Source organism: Puma concolor, chromosome A1 (assembly GCF_028749965.1).
Source record: "Puma concolor isolate L17-30 chromosome A1, mPumCon1.1.hap2, whole genome shotgun sequence".
NCBI lineage: Eukaryota > Metazoa > Chordata > Mammalia > Carnivora > Felidae > Puma > Puma concolor.
This window is the reverse complement of record NC_141667.1, coordinates 181,139,192-181,153,250: the sequence shown is the minus strand read 5'-3', so window position 1 is coordinate 181,153,250 and position 14,059 is coordinate 181,139,192. Positions and strand designations below refer to the sequence as shown.

Here is a 14,059-nt window from a genome sequence, read left to right as displayed (position 1 = left end):
AAAAACTAATCAGTGGAAGAAATAATGCAGCTCACTCCAGGATGGAGGTGTCTTGTGCTAGAACATCTTTCTGCTGGGTGCGATGGCATATGTGAAATAACACCTCATGTGGATGTCATACTGTCATCTATGTGCGTCCTCCAACTCAAGCTAAGGAACTATTTGAAAATAATAGTTTGGGAATGTTTTTTCTTACAATATTGCTGTATGAACAACTCCAGTGTTGTGTGGACACATTAATCTCTTTAGACTTGTGCCCTATGAGGTCATCTGAGAAAAGGGAAAAAAATAGACTAGACACAAGGAGAGGATGAGGAAAGGGTTCTTCTAATTTATTTCCCAGTGTTTAACAACTATATGCTCCCATGGGAACTCCTGGTAGTAAATGGCTCTGTTTTATCCCCAAAATCTCAAATTGGAAGCCATAAATTTTTTATTACCTAAAAACATAAAATGTCTCAACTTATTGTTAGTTTCTTAAGAACATATATGGTAGAAGGACATGTATGTGTACTACTATATGTCTAATAAACACATTTTGCACACAATAAATGCTCAACAATTGCTTTTTAAGTGAATATTGAGGCTATTTCCAATCCAAAATTAACTTCATACTAAATTCATGATAGGCAGGATCTCTGTTATAAATCCTTTCCGTCTCCAAGATCCCACAACATTCCATATTGGTTAGTCAGGATGTGGAGTTTCAGTAACAGAAAACCAAATCTAAGTAGTTCAAGGAAAAAACATATCTTGCTGCTAACATATCTGTGAAATGAAAGGGAAAGCTCTTGCTTAAGGCATGACTGGGCCCTGGAGTTCAAAAGATGTCATCAGTTGCCTGTCTTTTTCTGTTCACTTTGATTCACTTTGATTTATATATTTTAAAAATTAATTCTTAGACAGGCCTTTTCCACATGTTGGCCTTAATATCCACTGGCAACCCAAGGATCACCTGGTCCTCAGTCATATCCATTTCAAAAAGATAAATTTCCTCATTCCTAGAATCAATGAAAATTTCACAAAAAGGATTCTTATTATCTAGCTCTGTATAACCTTTAATACAATCACTGTAGCATTGATTGTATTATTGACTATCCTGTGTCATTTACCTACAAAAAGGACTATAGGACAGCGATAATGTTGACATCCTCAGTTGGGAAAGGACGGTTCTTGAAAAGAAAACCATAATAAGTAGTTAATAAATAATTGAGCTGGGGCCCCTGGGTGGCTCAGTCAGTTAAGCATCTGACTCTTGATTTCAACCCATGTCATGATCTCATGGTTCGTGAGTTGGAGCCCTTTGTGAATTCCAGCCTTGCACTGGGCTCTGAGCTGACAGAGCGAGCTTGCTTGGAATTCTCTCTCTCCTCTCTCTGCCCTTCCCCTACCCTCTCTCTCTTTCTCTCTCTCTTTCAAAAATAAGTTAATTTTTTTTTAATAATTGACGGAAGTACATTACACAGTCTAATTTTACTTGTAATCTACTATTATTTATAGAATTCAATCACCTATATTTTCATTATGTTTTGTGTTTCTTCCAAGTGAGCATGGGTGTTTTAGATGTCTTCATAACTGACTAGCCACGTTTTAGTGGCTTAAAATTAAAAAAAAATCATTTGTTTATGATTTTGTGGAAGAACCAGTTAGTAGTTCCTGTCCAGATGGCAGAAAATGGAGTGCCTGGAACTGGTGGATCCATTTCTTACACATTTAGTACTTTTGTTCTCTTCTTTTGTATTTCATCTCATTTCCAAATTTGGGCTTTTGTTTGTTTGTTTTGTTTTGTTTTGTTTTTACTTTTTATTTTTTTCTTAATGGAATGTCTGTCTCAAGATAATTGCACTTCCTATAGGGTTTGTAGAATATGCAAATTACTAGGCCATTTAAAGACTGATCTCACTACTGGTCCAACATCATTACTTCTGCCTTATCTTATTGGTCAGATTCAGGGAGTGATACACACTACTCCACTTCTTGATGAGAGAGAGACAAGTTCACATTTCAGAAGACTATGTGAACAGAAAGACACTGTTGTGATCTTTTACGAACAGAGGCTGTTGCAGTTGGTAAATGAGATACCTCATTATTTATCCAAGACTTGATATATCCATTTCTATGACAGAGAAAATTATATGGATTCTATTCTGTTAGGAAAATCAAAATTTGAGGACTCATTTATTGTGATTACCATCCAATCAGCAAGAGTAATAACAGCTAATTATTATTTTAACTATCAAAATTATTGATGTGTTTGCTCCCATAAATTTCTTTTGTAAGACAAATAATTAGTGCTCTACATCAAAAGTTCATTACTGATTAACATCATGATACCATATAAGTTTCTTGATTGCCTTTATTTTTTAAATATTTTTAAATTTTTTTCTTACATTTTATTTATTTTTGAGAGAGAGAGAGAGAGAGAGAGGGCACATGTTGGGGAGGGGCAGAGAGAGGGAGACACAGAATCCAAAGCAGGCTCCAGGCTCCAAGCTGTCAGCACAGAGCCTGATGTGGGGCTTGGACCCATGAACTGTGAGATCATGACCTGAGCCAGGTCAGTTGCTTAACTGACTAAGCCACCCAGGCACCCAACTTGATTGCCTTTAAAAGCAGCTGAGATCTCACATTGTGTGATTGGAGGGAGTTCCAATTTCCCTAAAAACAAGTCTCTAAAAATGTACAGATGTGTAACATAAGCTCACAATTTACTTTAAAAAGCATAATATAATATATATAGATATTCTTTGAACAATAAATACTACAAAAAATGGATTTCACATTATATCCATTAACGTCATTGTCATATGCCAGTATTTAATACATCTTTTATGGAGGGGCTAATATATGATTATATCTGAGGATGGGCTAAATGAGTGATGGGTATTAAGGAGGGCGCTTGCTGTGATGAGCACTGGGTATTATATGTAAGTGATAAATCACTAAATTCTACCACTGAAACCAATACTACACTATATGTTAACTATTCTGAATTTAAATAAAAACTTGAAACAAAAAAAAAGAAAAAAAGATTAAATCTGATATGCCATCAAATTCCACACTAATTTCTAAAATAAGATTATTAGTTATTTTTGCCTCTCTTCTTCCCAGAACTTTTCAAATCTGAAATAAAGATGTTCCATAAGGAAATAATTTAAAATCCATGTTTAAAGTGCATAAATATTAAGGGCTAGAGAGTTACCATTTATTTTCAGAAAAACCATTTTTAAGCATACACACAAATATTAAGACAATACATACTTTTTTTGTCAGTTATACTTACCAGTTTTTCTGAAAGCGATCAAAGTGTTGTCTTGTAGGAATAGAACAATCTGAATATCAAACACCGAATTACACAGGAAGGCTGGTCCTCAGAAATTTGAAAGAAGCTTGGGTGGTCATAGCAGCAATTCTTTCAAGCTTCCATTCACATAGCAAGTGGATCACAAAAGGGTCTAGAAATGTTTTTAAAACCTGTGACATTCAGAAAATGAAGAGGGGCGAGAAAATGTTGGTACTGAAAATATTAATAAAATGTAAGATACAAAAATGTACTACTGGTGGTCATTTTCACTTAAAAACTATCCGTTCATATAATTTGAGAGCCTTTACTTCGGATACTTTCCATTCCAAAAGTGTTAGAAGGGCCTGTAAATTATTTTAAGATGATAGGTAGCTGCATATTTTAATTATTCTCTTCCTGACCTTCTACATACATGGTAAGAAAATGTTGGGAGCTAAAGGAATATATTCTATGTTTGACAGGATTCTTACAACACAGAAATAAATATGAATTGTGAATACTCATCTCAGTGAATGTTTCTCTTTGCATAATAGAACTTGTGAGTTATCTTTAAAATTATATGAGTTAAATAGCATACAAATAAACATTTTATTTTATGTAGGACTTAATGCATGGTTACTTGAAAATATATGAATTTTCAACTTCACCAGAAAATTATTAAATACAAATAGAAATTTAAGTACATTTGTTGATTATCAATTTGGGAAAACATTAAGATGTTGCTATTCAGTGCTCTCAAGGAGTTGTTAAGTTCAAGTATGTGCAGTGTGTCTGGAGAGGAATATATCTAGATATATTTGCCAGAAAATATATCAATGTGTTTTGGAAAACTGATGAATCAGGTTTATCACACCTTTTAATCACTTGACTCAGAAATATTGCTGGTTTTGGACTAAAAGATATAAACAAAACTGGACATTACTTCAGGTAAAAATTTCAGTATTTGTAAAAGCAAAACAAATGTATTACTTTGCATCCATGAACATATATATATATATATATATATATATATATATACACACACACACACACACACACACTAACAAATAAACAAATAAAATAAAAAGTCAATCATGAGAGAATCGTTACTATAAAGGAAAATATATATTTTATCACATAGTGATCTCAAAAGTCTAGATCAATTTATCTATCAGTCTGTCTCTGTGTGTCTGAGCATGTGTGTGGATGTAGGTGTGTAATTACTTGCTCAGGTGAAGATGTTGTATCTACCAAGAGATTGGCACAATTCCTTGGTGACAGGCAAAGGAATTATATATACTGGAAAGAAGTCTAGAGGTAAATATACATCCCATTTCAGAAAATAGAGCAAACTACATGGCCTGCTTAACTAAATTACAGATGAAGAAACGGGCCTGCCTAACTTAATTACAGATGAAGAAATATTCAAGCAATACAACATAAATATAGAAAATTCTTCTGAACTTCCAAAGAAAAACTAAAAATTACTTACAAAATAATTAAACCAATGATAAAATACAAATAAAATTGGATATATTTCCAAATAATGGAAACAATTAGAAATCTAGAATAATCAGTTTCACAAACATCTTAGAAGGCCAATAATCCAAAGTTATTTTTATTCTCCCATGTATATACACTCAAACAAAACATTATTTATCATCAACAATATATTTCAGCAGCTATGTCTTCTGGAAAGAGCTACTCTGTGCTAGAGTATGCCATGTCAAATGAAACAAGGATTACCTGAGTTCTTGAACAAATAGAGTATGTTAATATGTGACCTCACCTACTGCCTCCACATATACACAAATGCTACTGACCTTATTAAAGAACGGCTCTGCTAGCGGTGGACCAAAGAATTGGGAGAATCTTTACAAAATCAGGCGGTGAAGGTCCACTTATCTTCCTATGAGACTTCAGCCTCAGGGATTTTATTTTCATGCTCATTAATTCTGATTAATTATTTCTCAAATGGAAGAGATATTTTTGAAAGGTTATGATATTCAGGGATTGGTAAAGTAATTCATATCCACTTATAGTTTATTCCATTGAGTGTTTTAAAATGAGAATAGGGCAGGGAAGGAAACCCTCAACCCAGTATATGAAATATTGGACATAACTTATGGATATCTACCTAATGACTTAAAAATCTTTGTTTATAAAATATAGGGGTACCTAGAATAATTGTGAGGATTATTCGTGATACTTTATGCAGAGGTGCTTTACAAAGTAAGGCAAAATAGTTATGAATCATTAAGTATTTTAAATCCCATTAGATAGACACTAATATAAAACACAGCAAGCCTTTTGAATATTTGTCAAAGGATGAAGAAAGTGGTCATCCTCATATACATCACTCATTTTTTCCTTCTAACTGTATCATTTCCTGTTACTAACTGCTAGTTACCCCCTCTCTGTCCTTCTTGGTGTGTGTAAGAAGTCATTCACATCCTTCATAAACTAATTTCCCTGAGTTAAATGAAGGAAAATTGTTCACTATGGCTAAAGCGAGATGCTGTTAAGAAGCACATATATTACAGAAATGCCTTCAGTATTCATAGCTTTAAAGCCTATGGTGAGGAGAGTAAAATGTTCTCACTTGTACAAAAATGACTGCATACTTTATACAGAGTGGCACTTCCTCCAACCTTCCCAAGTCAGTAGTTTTATCCAAGTATGCCATTAATCAGAAGAGAGAACAGTTAGAAGTAGAACAGAAGTGGGATGGATCTTTATATCACATTAGATAAAGGCACCACAGAAACAAGAGATGGTAGGAAAGTATATGACTTGTTATGATTTACTTCCTCAAAATTATCTTGGCATATACTGAATCATTTGCTAGGTGTAGTCTTGTACTTCAAAGCCCAGTCTGTGCCAGACTTACAGCACAATACTTGTGAGGTATTTAAATATACCCCTAGTTGTAGATTAAGTACCCACAGATACTTTTTAAAAACATCTGCACACCACCAGGTAGGATTTAGTGTGTTGTATCATGAAAAAAAAATCAAAATAATGACTTTTATCTTTCCAAGCAACATACAAATATAAACTGCTCTGAAAAATTCCTATCCATTCTAAAATATTTATAAAATGAATTAGAATATTTGCGTGAAATAACTATAATTAATGAGGAATGAGGAGAGCACCTGCTTTTATACAAAACTCTTGCTTGTGTATTTCTCTAATTTCATTAAATTGTCATCATTTTAGTGAAGAGACCATATATATGCATCTATATTCTTCTTTTGGATATTTTGATTGCCATTATTTTCTTAAAAGTCACAGAAGATGTAACAATGCAAATGACATAATATTATTTAAATAATACATCAGAATGCTTAAAAGCTTCTCACAGTGGTCTCTGCTCTGCCCAAGCCTTTGTAAACCAACTGAGAAGCAGATCGTTTTCTGTGGGAAATAACCATTGCTTCTTTGGTTCAATATATCCATAAAATACCCACATTATTAGTCATAATTACTACATTACTGTTTCTTATATTCATAGTAAGTGAAAAATCAGAAAAATATATCTATACTTTTGGAATTTCAAAGTATTTATAATGGGCTTATAAACATAAATAATTCCTTAAGCTAACATAAGGGCTTATGTGCATGAGCACTAAAGGCAGAAAGGTCTATTTCAAATCTCACTGTTATTTGTAATTCAATGGTTTTGTGTAATATACTATTTTATGCCCCAGATTTCACCTCAAATAGTTCCTACAAGTTCATAAGAAACATAAGTAAAACACTCTGCTCAGTGCTTGGCCTACAATAACCAATCAACTATTATCATTATTTTTATATCTGATGATAAAATATTCATTTCAATTCAACAATTAGAAGTAAGAATATTATTTCTACCTTATTATAGTCACTGGCTCTAACAAGGTATTGGAATAAGATATGGGAGAGATAATTTTGATGTATCAATAAAAGGGACATATTTTTGGTGATCAATTTATATCATTATGTGACATCAAAAATTACATTATAATAAAAATAATAAATAAAACAGCATTACAATAAAGGATCCATAATGGGTTTATCTGATAGAGAAAATGAGGTGATATGATGGTCTTACTATTGAATGTGTAAATTTTCTCCTCCCCCTCCTTCTTCCTCTTACTTTTAGTTTTAGGAAGTAGGAAGATATAACTTGGAAAAAAAAAATCTCATCTTGACCAATTTTGAGACCCTGGCTAGAGGCCAGGTTCACATCCTGATTACCTCTCTTCACAGGTCTTCCACTCATACATCACTCCTAAACTGCCCAAGGGTATAAATATTAGATAATCTGAGACACCCCATAGGCTCAAGAAATTGTAACTAGCTAATCCTAAACATTCCTTCCCATGGAAACCACAATAAATGCTGCTGGCCAGAATTCTTTCTCCCTCTGCCTCATGAGGAACCAAGCAGTTCCCTTGAGTGGCCAAGTGGCTATGCTGTGTTCTCTCCAAGAGAACAGTGAATAACAAACTATAATACTCTTTCCAGTTCCTCTTTCTTGATCTGCTTCTGACCTCACCAAATGTCCATCAAAGTAATTTGGTTAAAATAGTACATTAGGGGAGTAGGTAGAGAACATTTGTAGTTTCATGCTGGAATGATTTTAAAAGTCCTGTTGCCATTTACAAACTAAATATTTCATTCCATTAGTTTCTCATCTAAAGCCTACCAACTCAGTTTTCTGGCAACAATGCTGCTCAATTGTTGATGACCGTCACCTTAAATATTGTTTCTTTCAGTCTTTTAAAAATTTCTGTAGTAAAACTGATTATTCAAAGGACAGTCTTTGGATGGTACAACATACACATTTCTCAAGGAAATACAATGGAGACTGCAAATAAAAATAAGCCCACAATTTAAGCTAAGTTTGGTAACAGGGGTGACCTTCCTAGTATGTTAGGTATTCTGCCTTTTAGATATGTATTTTGGGTAGTGATACACGTTTTAATCCATTTTTAATCATTTTCTACCCTGACTGGTACCCAGCAGGTTGATCTATAGGTGTTCCAAAATATCAATGGTCTTCCCTGTGCTCTGGCTTCTGGTTGGGTATAACCAGTGGGGCAGGAAATCAATGCACAGGAGAAGAATAATGCCTGGGTTCTTATTCCCCTAACTTTCTCATTGTGGGATTGTCTCAACTGGTAGTTTCCCTTGACCTGAGGTCACAGCCCCTTCAAACCACCCTCCCCCACCCTCCCTTGATCTGTCTGGATTGTGATAATTGCTTCCTGTATTTGCCCCCTGAGGAACTAGAGGTGGTAAGAACCCTATAATTTCTAGCTCCCAGAATACTGAACTGCTTCTGCTTTTCCAAAACTGTGGTTTTCCTACACTCCCAGGGTTTTATGAGTGGTTCCTTACTAAAGTTTCTAAAAATTGCCCAAAATAAATGTGAAATGGGTCTTCTGTTGGGAACCTGGTTGATGTATTTAGGGTTTCTTACATTTATATTACTGGTTTTTTAATTAATTAGCAATCCACAGGGCTCTTCCATGAAAGGCAACAAAAAATATATTCTTTTCAGAGGACATGATTTTGAAATTTTCTGCTGTTCAATGAAAAACCCACTTAAATAACATGGCACATGTTTTAGCCACTTTGGATGTAATGCTTCTACTTTTACCCAATTTAAACTTGAAACCATGGACCGAGCCAGAAAATTAGAGAACAGAATACTTTTAGTTTCTTTATTGGGCTCATTTTTTTTTGTAATGGAATCCAGGGTATACCTTTACCTAACATTAAGGGCTATTATAAAAAAAAAATGAACAATAGGAAGTTGGGTTTTTTGTTTGTTTGTTTTTGTTTTCCTCATTGTTTTAATGAAGTTAAAGCTGCATTAGTCTGCATCTTGTAGAATCCACTTGGGAGAAAAATTTTTCAGTTGTCTGTACTGGAAAAAAAGTCCTGCATCTCTTGAAAGTTAGATTTGTTTTAATATTTAGAAACTTAATTCTTTAAACTATTTCCTACTTGTTTTGGTGGTGGAGATGCTTAGTAAACTCCTTATAACTAATGTTTATATATTTAGGGTTTCGAAATTTTATACAAATTTTACAGAGCTCTATGGCTTGCATTCCTAAACGTTATTCTTTTTCCTGACCTATTACTTTTCTAATTTTATATTTGACCCTGATTCCATCAAACATGTATGTTCTCTTTGTATTGTGTGTATTCTTATAAACCGTCTTCAGTTACTTGTGACCGAAGACAGAGTAAAATTGTAAATATGTTAAAATAAATGTTTTACCTTGGGAATTGTTCTCAAACCTAAGAACAATTGGTATAAAGTAACCCCTAATCCCAAACAAGGTGCAAGATGACTTATGAAGGACTTACAACGAGTGTGTAATAATTTTAAAAAATATATTAAAATATAATTCACATGCCATCAAGTTTGCCAATAAAGTGTAAAATTAGTTGGCTGTTAGGATATTTACAGAGTTGTGCAAGCATCACTACAATCTAATTTTAGAACATTATCATTTCCCCAACAGAAACACCAAACCCATTGGCAGTCTTCATCTTCCAGTCCTTCCACTTTTTTCTTTTTTTAAGAAATTTACCTACTCTTGACATTTCACACAAATTCAAGAAGCACACAATATGTGACACTTTTGTCTGTTTTTTTCACTTAACATAATGTTTTTGAGGTTCATTCATGTTGTGACATGTACCACTACTCCATTTCATTTTACTGCCAAATAATATCCCATTCTACATATATACCAGCAGTTGGCTTAACCATTCATCATTGATGGACATTTAGATTGTTTCTGCTTTTTGACTATTATTTTTCTATGAACATTCATTTATATGTTTTTGTATGGATGGGCATATGCCGTCTACCTTTTGGGTACATAACTTGGAATAGAATATCGGCTATATAATAACTTCATGTTTAACATACCGAGGAACTGTCAAACTACTAAGAAATAGTTTAGAAAACCATTTCTTATCATCCAGTTTGAATATATAAAAGAGCTTATGAATAGAATCTCTTGTGCTGGGCAGAGAATTCAGCAGTGAAAATTTGTCTGGTTCATTTTTCCCTCCTATAGACAGTAGGCAAGGGAGTGTCCTCACTCAAGTTTCTCCAAGTGGGAAGGTCTTCTGGAGAAACTTCTGGAAAACTTTGTCTATATCTTATTAAACCTGGTGGATTCAGAATTGAGTACCTCTCTCTCTTTTGAAAAATTCTAAAGAGTGGCAGATAAAAAATGGAGATCCAGAATAAGTCAAGTTGTGAAAAATAATTACAAACAGCCAACCAGGAACATGGCAAGTGTGCTGGAGTTCTGCATGTGAAGGTCTTTCTGTCAGTTATCTTTCTTCTTATCCCCCCCTTCTCTCCTCTCTATTTCACCTCAATCTTGGATTGAAGCTGTCTAAGAAAAGCTGTCTAAGAAAAAGGGAAGGAGGCAAAGGACAGCTATTAAACTGAACTCTTAAATTCTTCAAACTTTGGGTTATCTCTTACACCCAGGATGGTATGCAGGCCAGGAACATAGGTTGTGCTTGCCTTTTGTGACTAATGCCAAAACTGCAGGATTCACTTTACAGCACTTTGTCCAACCAATCTTCACTAAAACACCCCACATTTCTCTTTGATATCAGGCTGGATATTACTCTTAGTTGATATGAAAACATGCTGTTCTTCTCCCATTAAGATGTAACTTATTGTAGCATATCTTGAGTTCCTGCTTACCTCCCTACATGATGAGGTAAACTAGGGGAAGCATAATGAGGTAGGAGAACATGGATATCCACTTCACGACTAGTTCTCCTAAACTTGCCACAGTGTTCAACACTCAACTGATGCTTAATAAGCATGCATTCTATGCATTAGTAATTAGACAGTGCATTGATCTCGGTATCAAAAGGCATAGGGTTAAATGCAAACTTTCTCCTTCAATTGCTTGATCACATTTTTTGGAACATACTTAAATGTTTTAGTCTTAGTGTTTTCATCAGCAAAATGACTGTTGTGCAAGATGAACATTAATGCTTTTCTTGTCAACTCTGATTAGAAGACTTAGTTGCAGCATAACTATTTTTTAGGAAGTGCTCATCTACATTATAATTGTGTTGGAAGTGCCACAGTATCAATTACTGAAGTGTTGATCAAATATTATTGATGTACATCATCATTTAATTTGTTCTATCTGGAATGATTGAAGAATATTTCCTTGTACTACATTTATTCCACCTAAATATTTAAGTATTTTCAAACAATTGTTTAATATTTATGTAGTTAATATATTTTCTGAGAGTTTCAAATATTATTTTTTCTTGATTTTATTTTATGAGATGAAAGTATAAAATTTTGGAATGTCTTTATTTGTTCTGATTTTTATCCTCTCTCTAATATCTCTGACTATTTTTGTTTTCCTTTGGCATTATTTAATGTACCCACAGTAAAATCAGGGATTTAAGAAGTATTCATTTATCATGTGTGCTTTCTCATTCATTGTTTTATAATAGATAACAATGCTTTTTGAACTCATGAATTTTTAGTTTAAATATGAATATAGATTTTGCTATCCTGAATAGCTGAACCTGATGAATACTGATTTTATTATTACACAATGCAAGAAAATACACAGACTCTTGTTATCAGTATATAATTTATGTCAAATAATTTTCATATTTTGTACATTGTGGTTTATCATAATTTTTAGATATGTATCTTTAAAAACATCAATGTGTTTACAATTTTGCCTGAGTATTAGAAAAAAAATTGACTTAAAAATTACATTTATAAATATATGTTAGCTGTTTATGATAAAACTGAATTTCATTTATTTCACTGATCTAAGAATGTGCTGAATAAGTAAAACTCCTCATTAGATATATATAGAAGTAAAATATAAAAGACATTCTGCAAGTCAGATAATGTTAGTAAACTAATTATTTTCAAATATTTTAAAACCTGAAATATACATCCATGTCTCATATCAGAAAAATGAATATGCTTTGCAAGAAAATTATTTGGGAAAACAAAGGAGAAATGATCCAGATGTATCTGTGATAAATGGACAGCTGTCCAGATCATAGCTTAACCTTGGGCACATTATACTCCTCAATCTAAGAGAGTCAAAGATCAAACATTAAGCTTACTCTCCCAGAGAAGTATATTGGTATTTGATAAGGACAAAGAGCAAGTTGTTCATTCTCTTCACTGAAAGATGATGGAAAAGAAACAAATTTTATCTAAGTTCTAGGTTAGAGCTATTTCTCATAAAATGAATTCATGTGATTCTTAGCTCCATTTAAAACCCCAGATTTCAAAACCTACCTGCCAATACCTGAAATACTCAAAAAAGAGGTTTGAAAATGCAGGCAATACATCAATGAACATATTAAACACTTGGGATGGAAATTAAAACAAAAGAAAAAGAAAAAGAAAAAGCGGAAAGGTGTTAGTCCTAGAAAGGGGAAGAGTGAATTCTGACAAAGTAGCAAACATATGTAGATAGCAGTGCAAGAAAGAACATTTTCTAGGGTTGCCTTTATATCCCTCTGCTTGAGCTAGACACTGTGCACCAGGGATAATTTTGTCACACAGCTGCAAAAAAATGTGTGCCTGTTTCCCTTAGTTTGTATGTACACGCACGCACACACACACACACACACACACCACTTTTTTCCCCTCCTTTAAATAGACCTGATTGTATATATAAATTATCTTTTCCACATGAACTTGATCTATTAAGATGTTACTACTTTAATGTCTCTTTAGCATTCCCTATTGTTCTACTCTTTGGTAGTTACTTTTTAAAATATATTTTATGCTACTGCAAGTTTAAAGTGATATACTATATCAATGGATCCCTCATGTTCTCCAAAGATGAAAAAAAATTAATGAATCTAGTTCATTAGTTAATTAGCATGACATTGAATTTTCCAGGATGCTTTTTCTTCTTTTGGATGAAACTGAATTCAAGTTCTATAGGGAAACATCAGCTCTCTCACAGTTAAAAGTAGGTAAAATGTGATGAGTTAAAAATGTATGTATTGTTTGAGCCAAACTTTATAGGTGTTCTTTCAGAGATCCACAAATGCAACATTGAGCTAGTAACCTGAAACATCGATCAAACAAGTAACACCCCTTTAACTCTTCTGGTATTATTTACCTCTAATATAAATTTTTTATATATTTCACAGTTGTAAACAAATTATATGCTGTCAGAAAGCAGAATATTGGGTAGAAAACTAAATCTCTGACACTCAAATGTCTTTAGTCTGACCTTGAAAGCATTTGCTAACTTTACTATGCCAGGTATTTGTAGCACTAGAAAAATTAATAATGTGATCTTCCCTGCACTGATAGGGTGATAATGCATTTACGCTTTGTCAGTGTAACAGTCTTTTCTCAGAATTTTGGTTGCTAGGGCTGTTGTGACATACTCTGCTTTGGCTCTGAAATAGGTTCTCTAATCCAATTTCCAAGAAGATAAATTGAAGCCAACATAACTTGTTGGTTTTGATTCATCAATAGATTGATTGATTTAGTATTTATTTGGTACTGTTTTCCAGTGCAGAGCCCCAGTAATGTCCCCAGTAAGAAGTAACTGGGCACAGGAAGGCAAATTAACTCTTTCTGGTATTACATTTTCATGCCAACTGACTTTCGCTTCCAAAGGTAGATGTACCCTGTGAGCCAACTGTAGTTAATCATAGCCTAAATTATGTTGGCAGGGTCAAATGTAAAATTCAAAGGTATTAAGAAGATATCCAGATGATATCTAA

The 14,059-nt window shown here is 33.5% G+C and overlaps 1 long non-coding RNA gene across 3 annotated transcripts in view; it reads right to left on the bottom strand.

The window, feature by feature from the left end:
- LOC147584669 (uncharacterized) overlaps positions 1 to 14,059 on the bottom strand; it is a 249,630-nt gene that overhangs the window by 173,362 nt on the left and 62,209 nt on the right. For 2 of the 3 annotated variants that reach the window (XR_015255727.1, XR_015255729.1), the window contains exon 2: positions 3,284 to 3,474. This is a non-coding gene — a long non-coding RNA (uncharacterized LOC147584669). The remainder of the gene's footprint in view (positions 1 to 3,283; positions 3,475 to 14,059) is intronic. The other variant, XR_015255728.1, reaches the window with a different exon arrangement.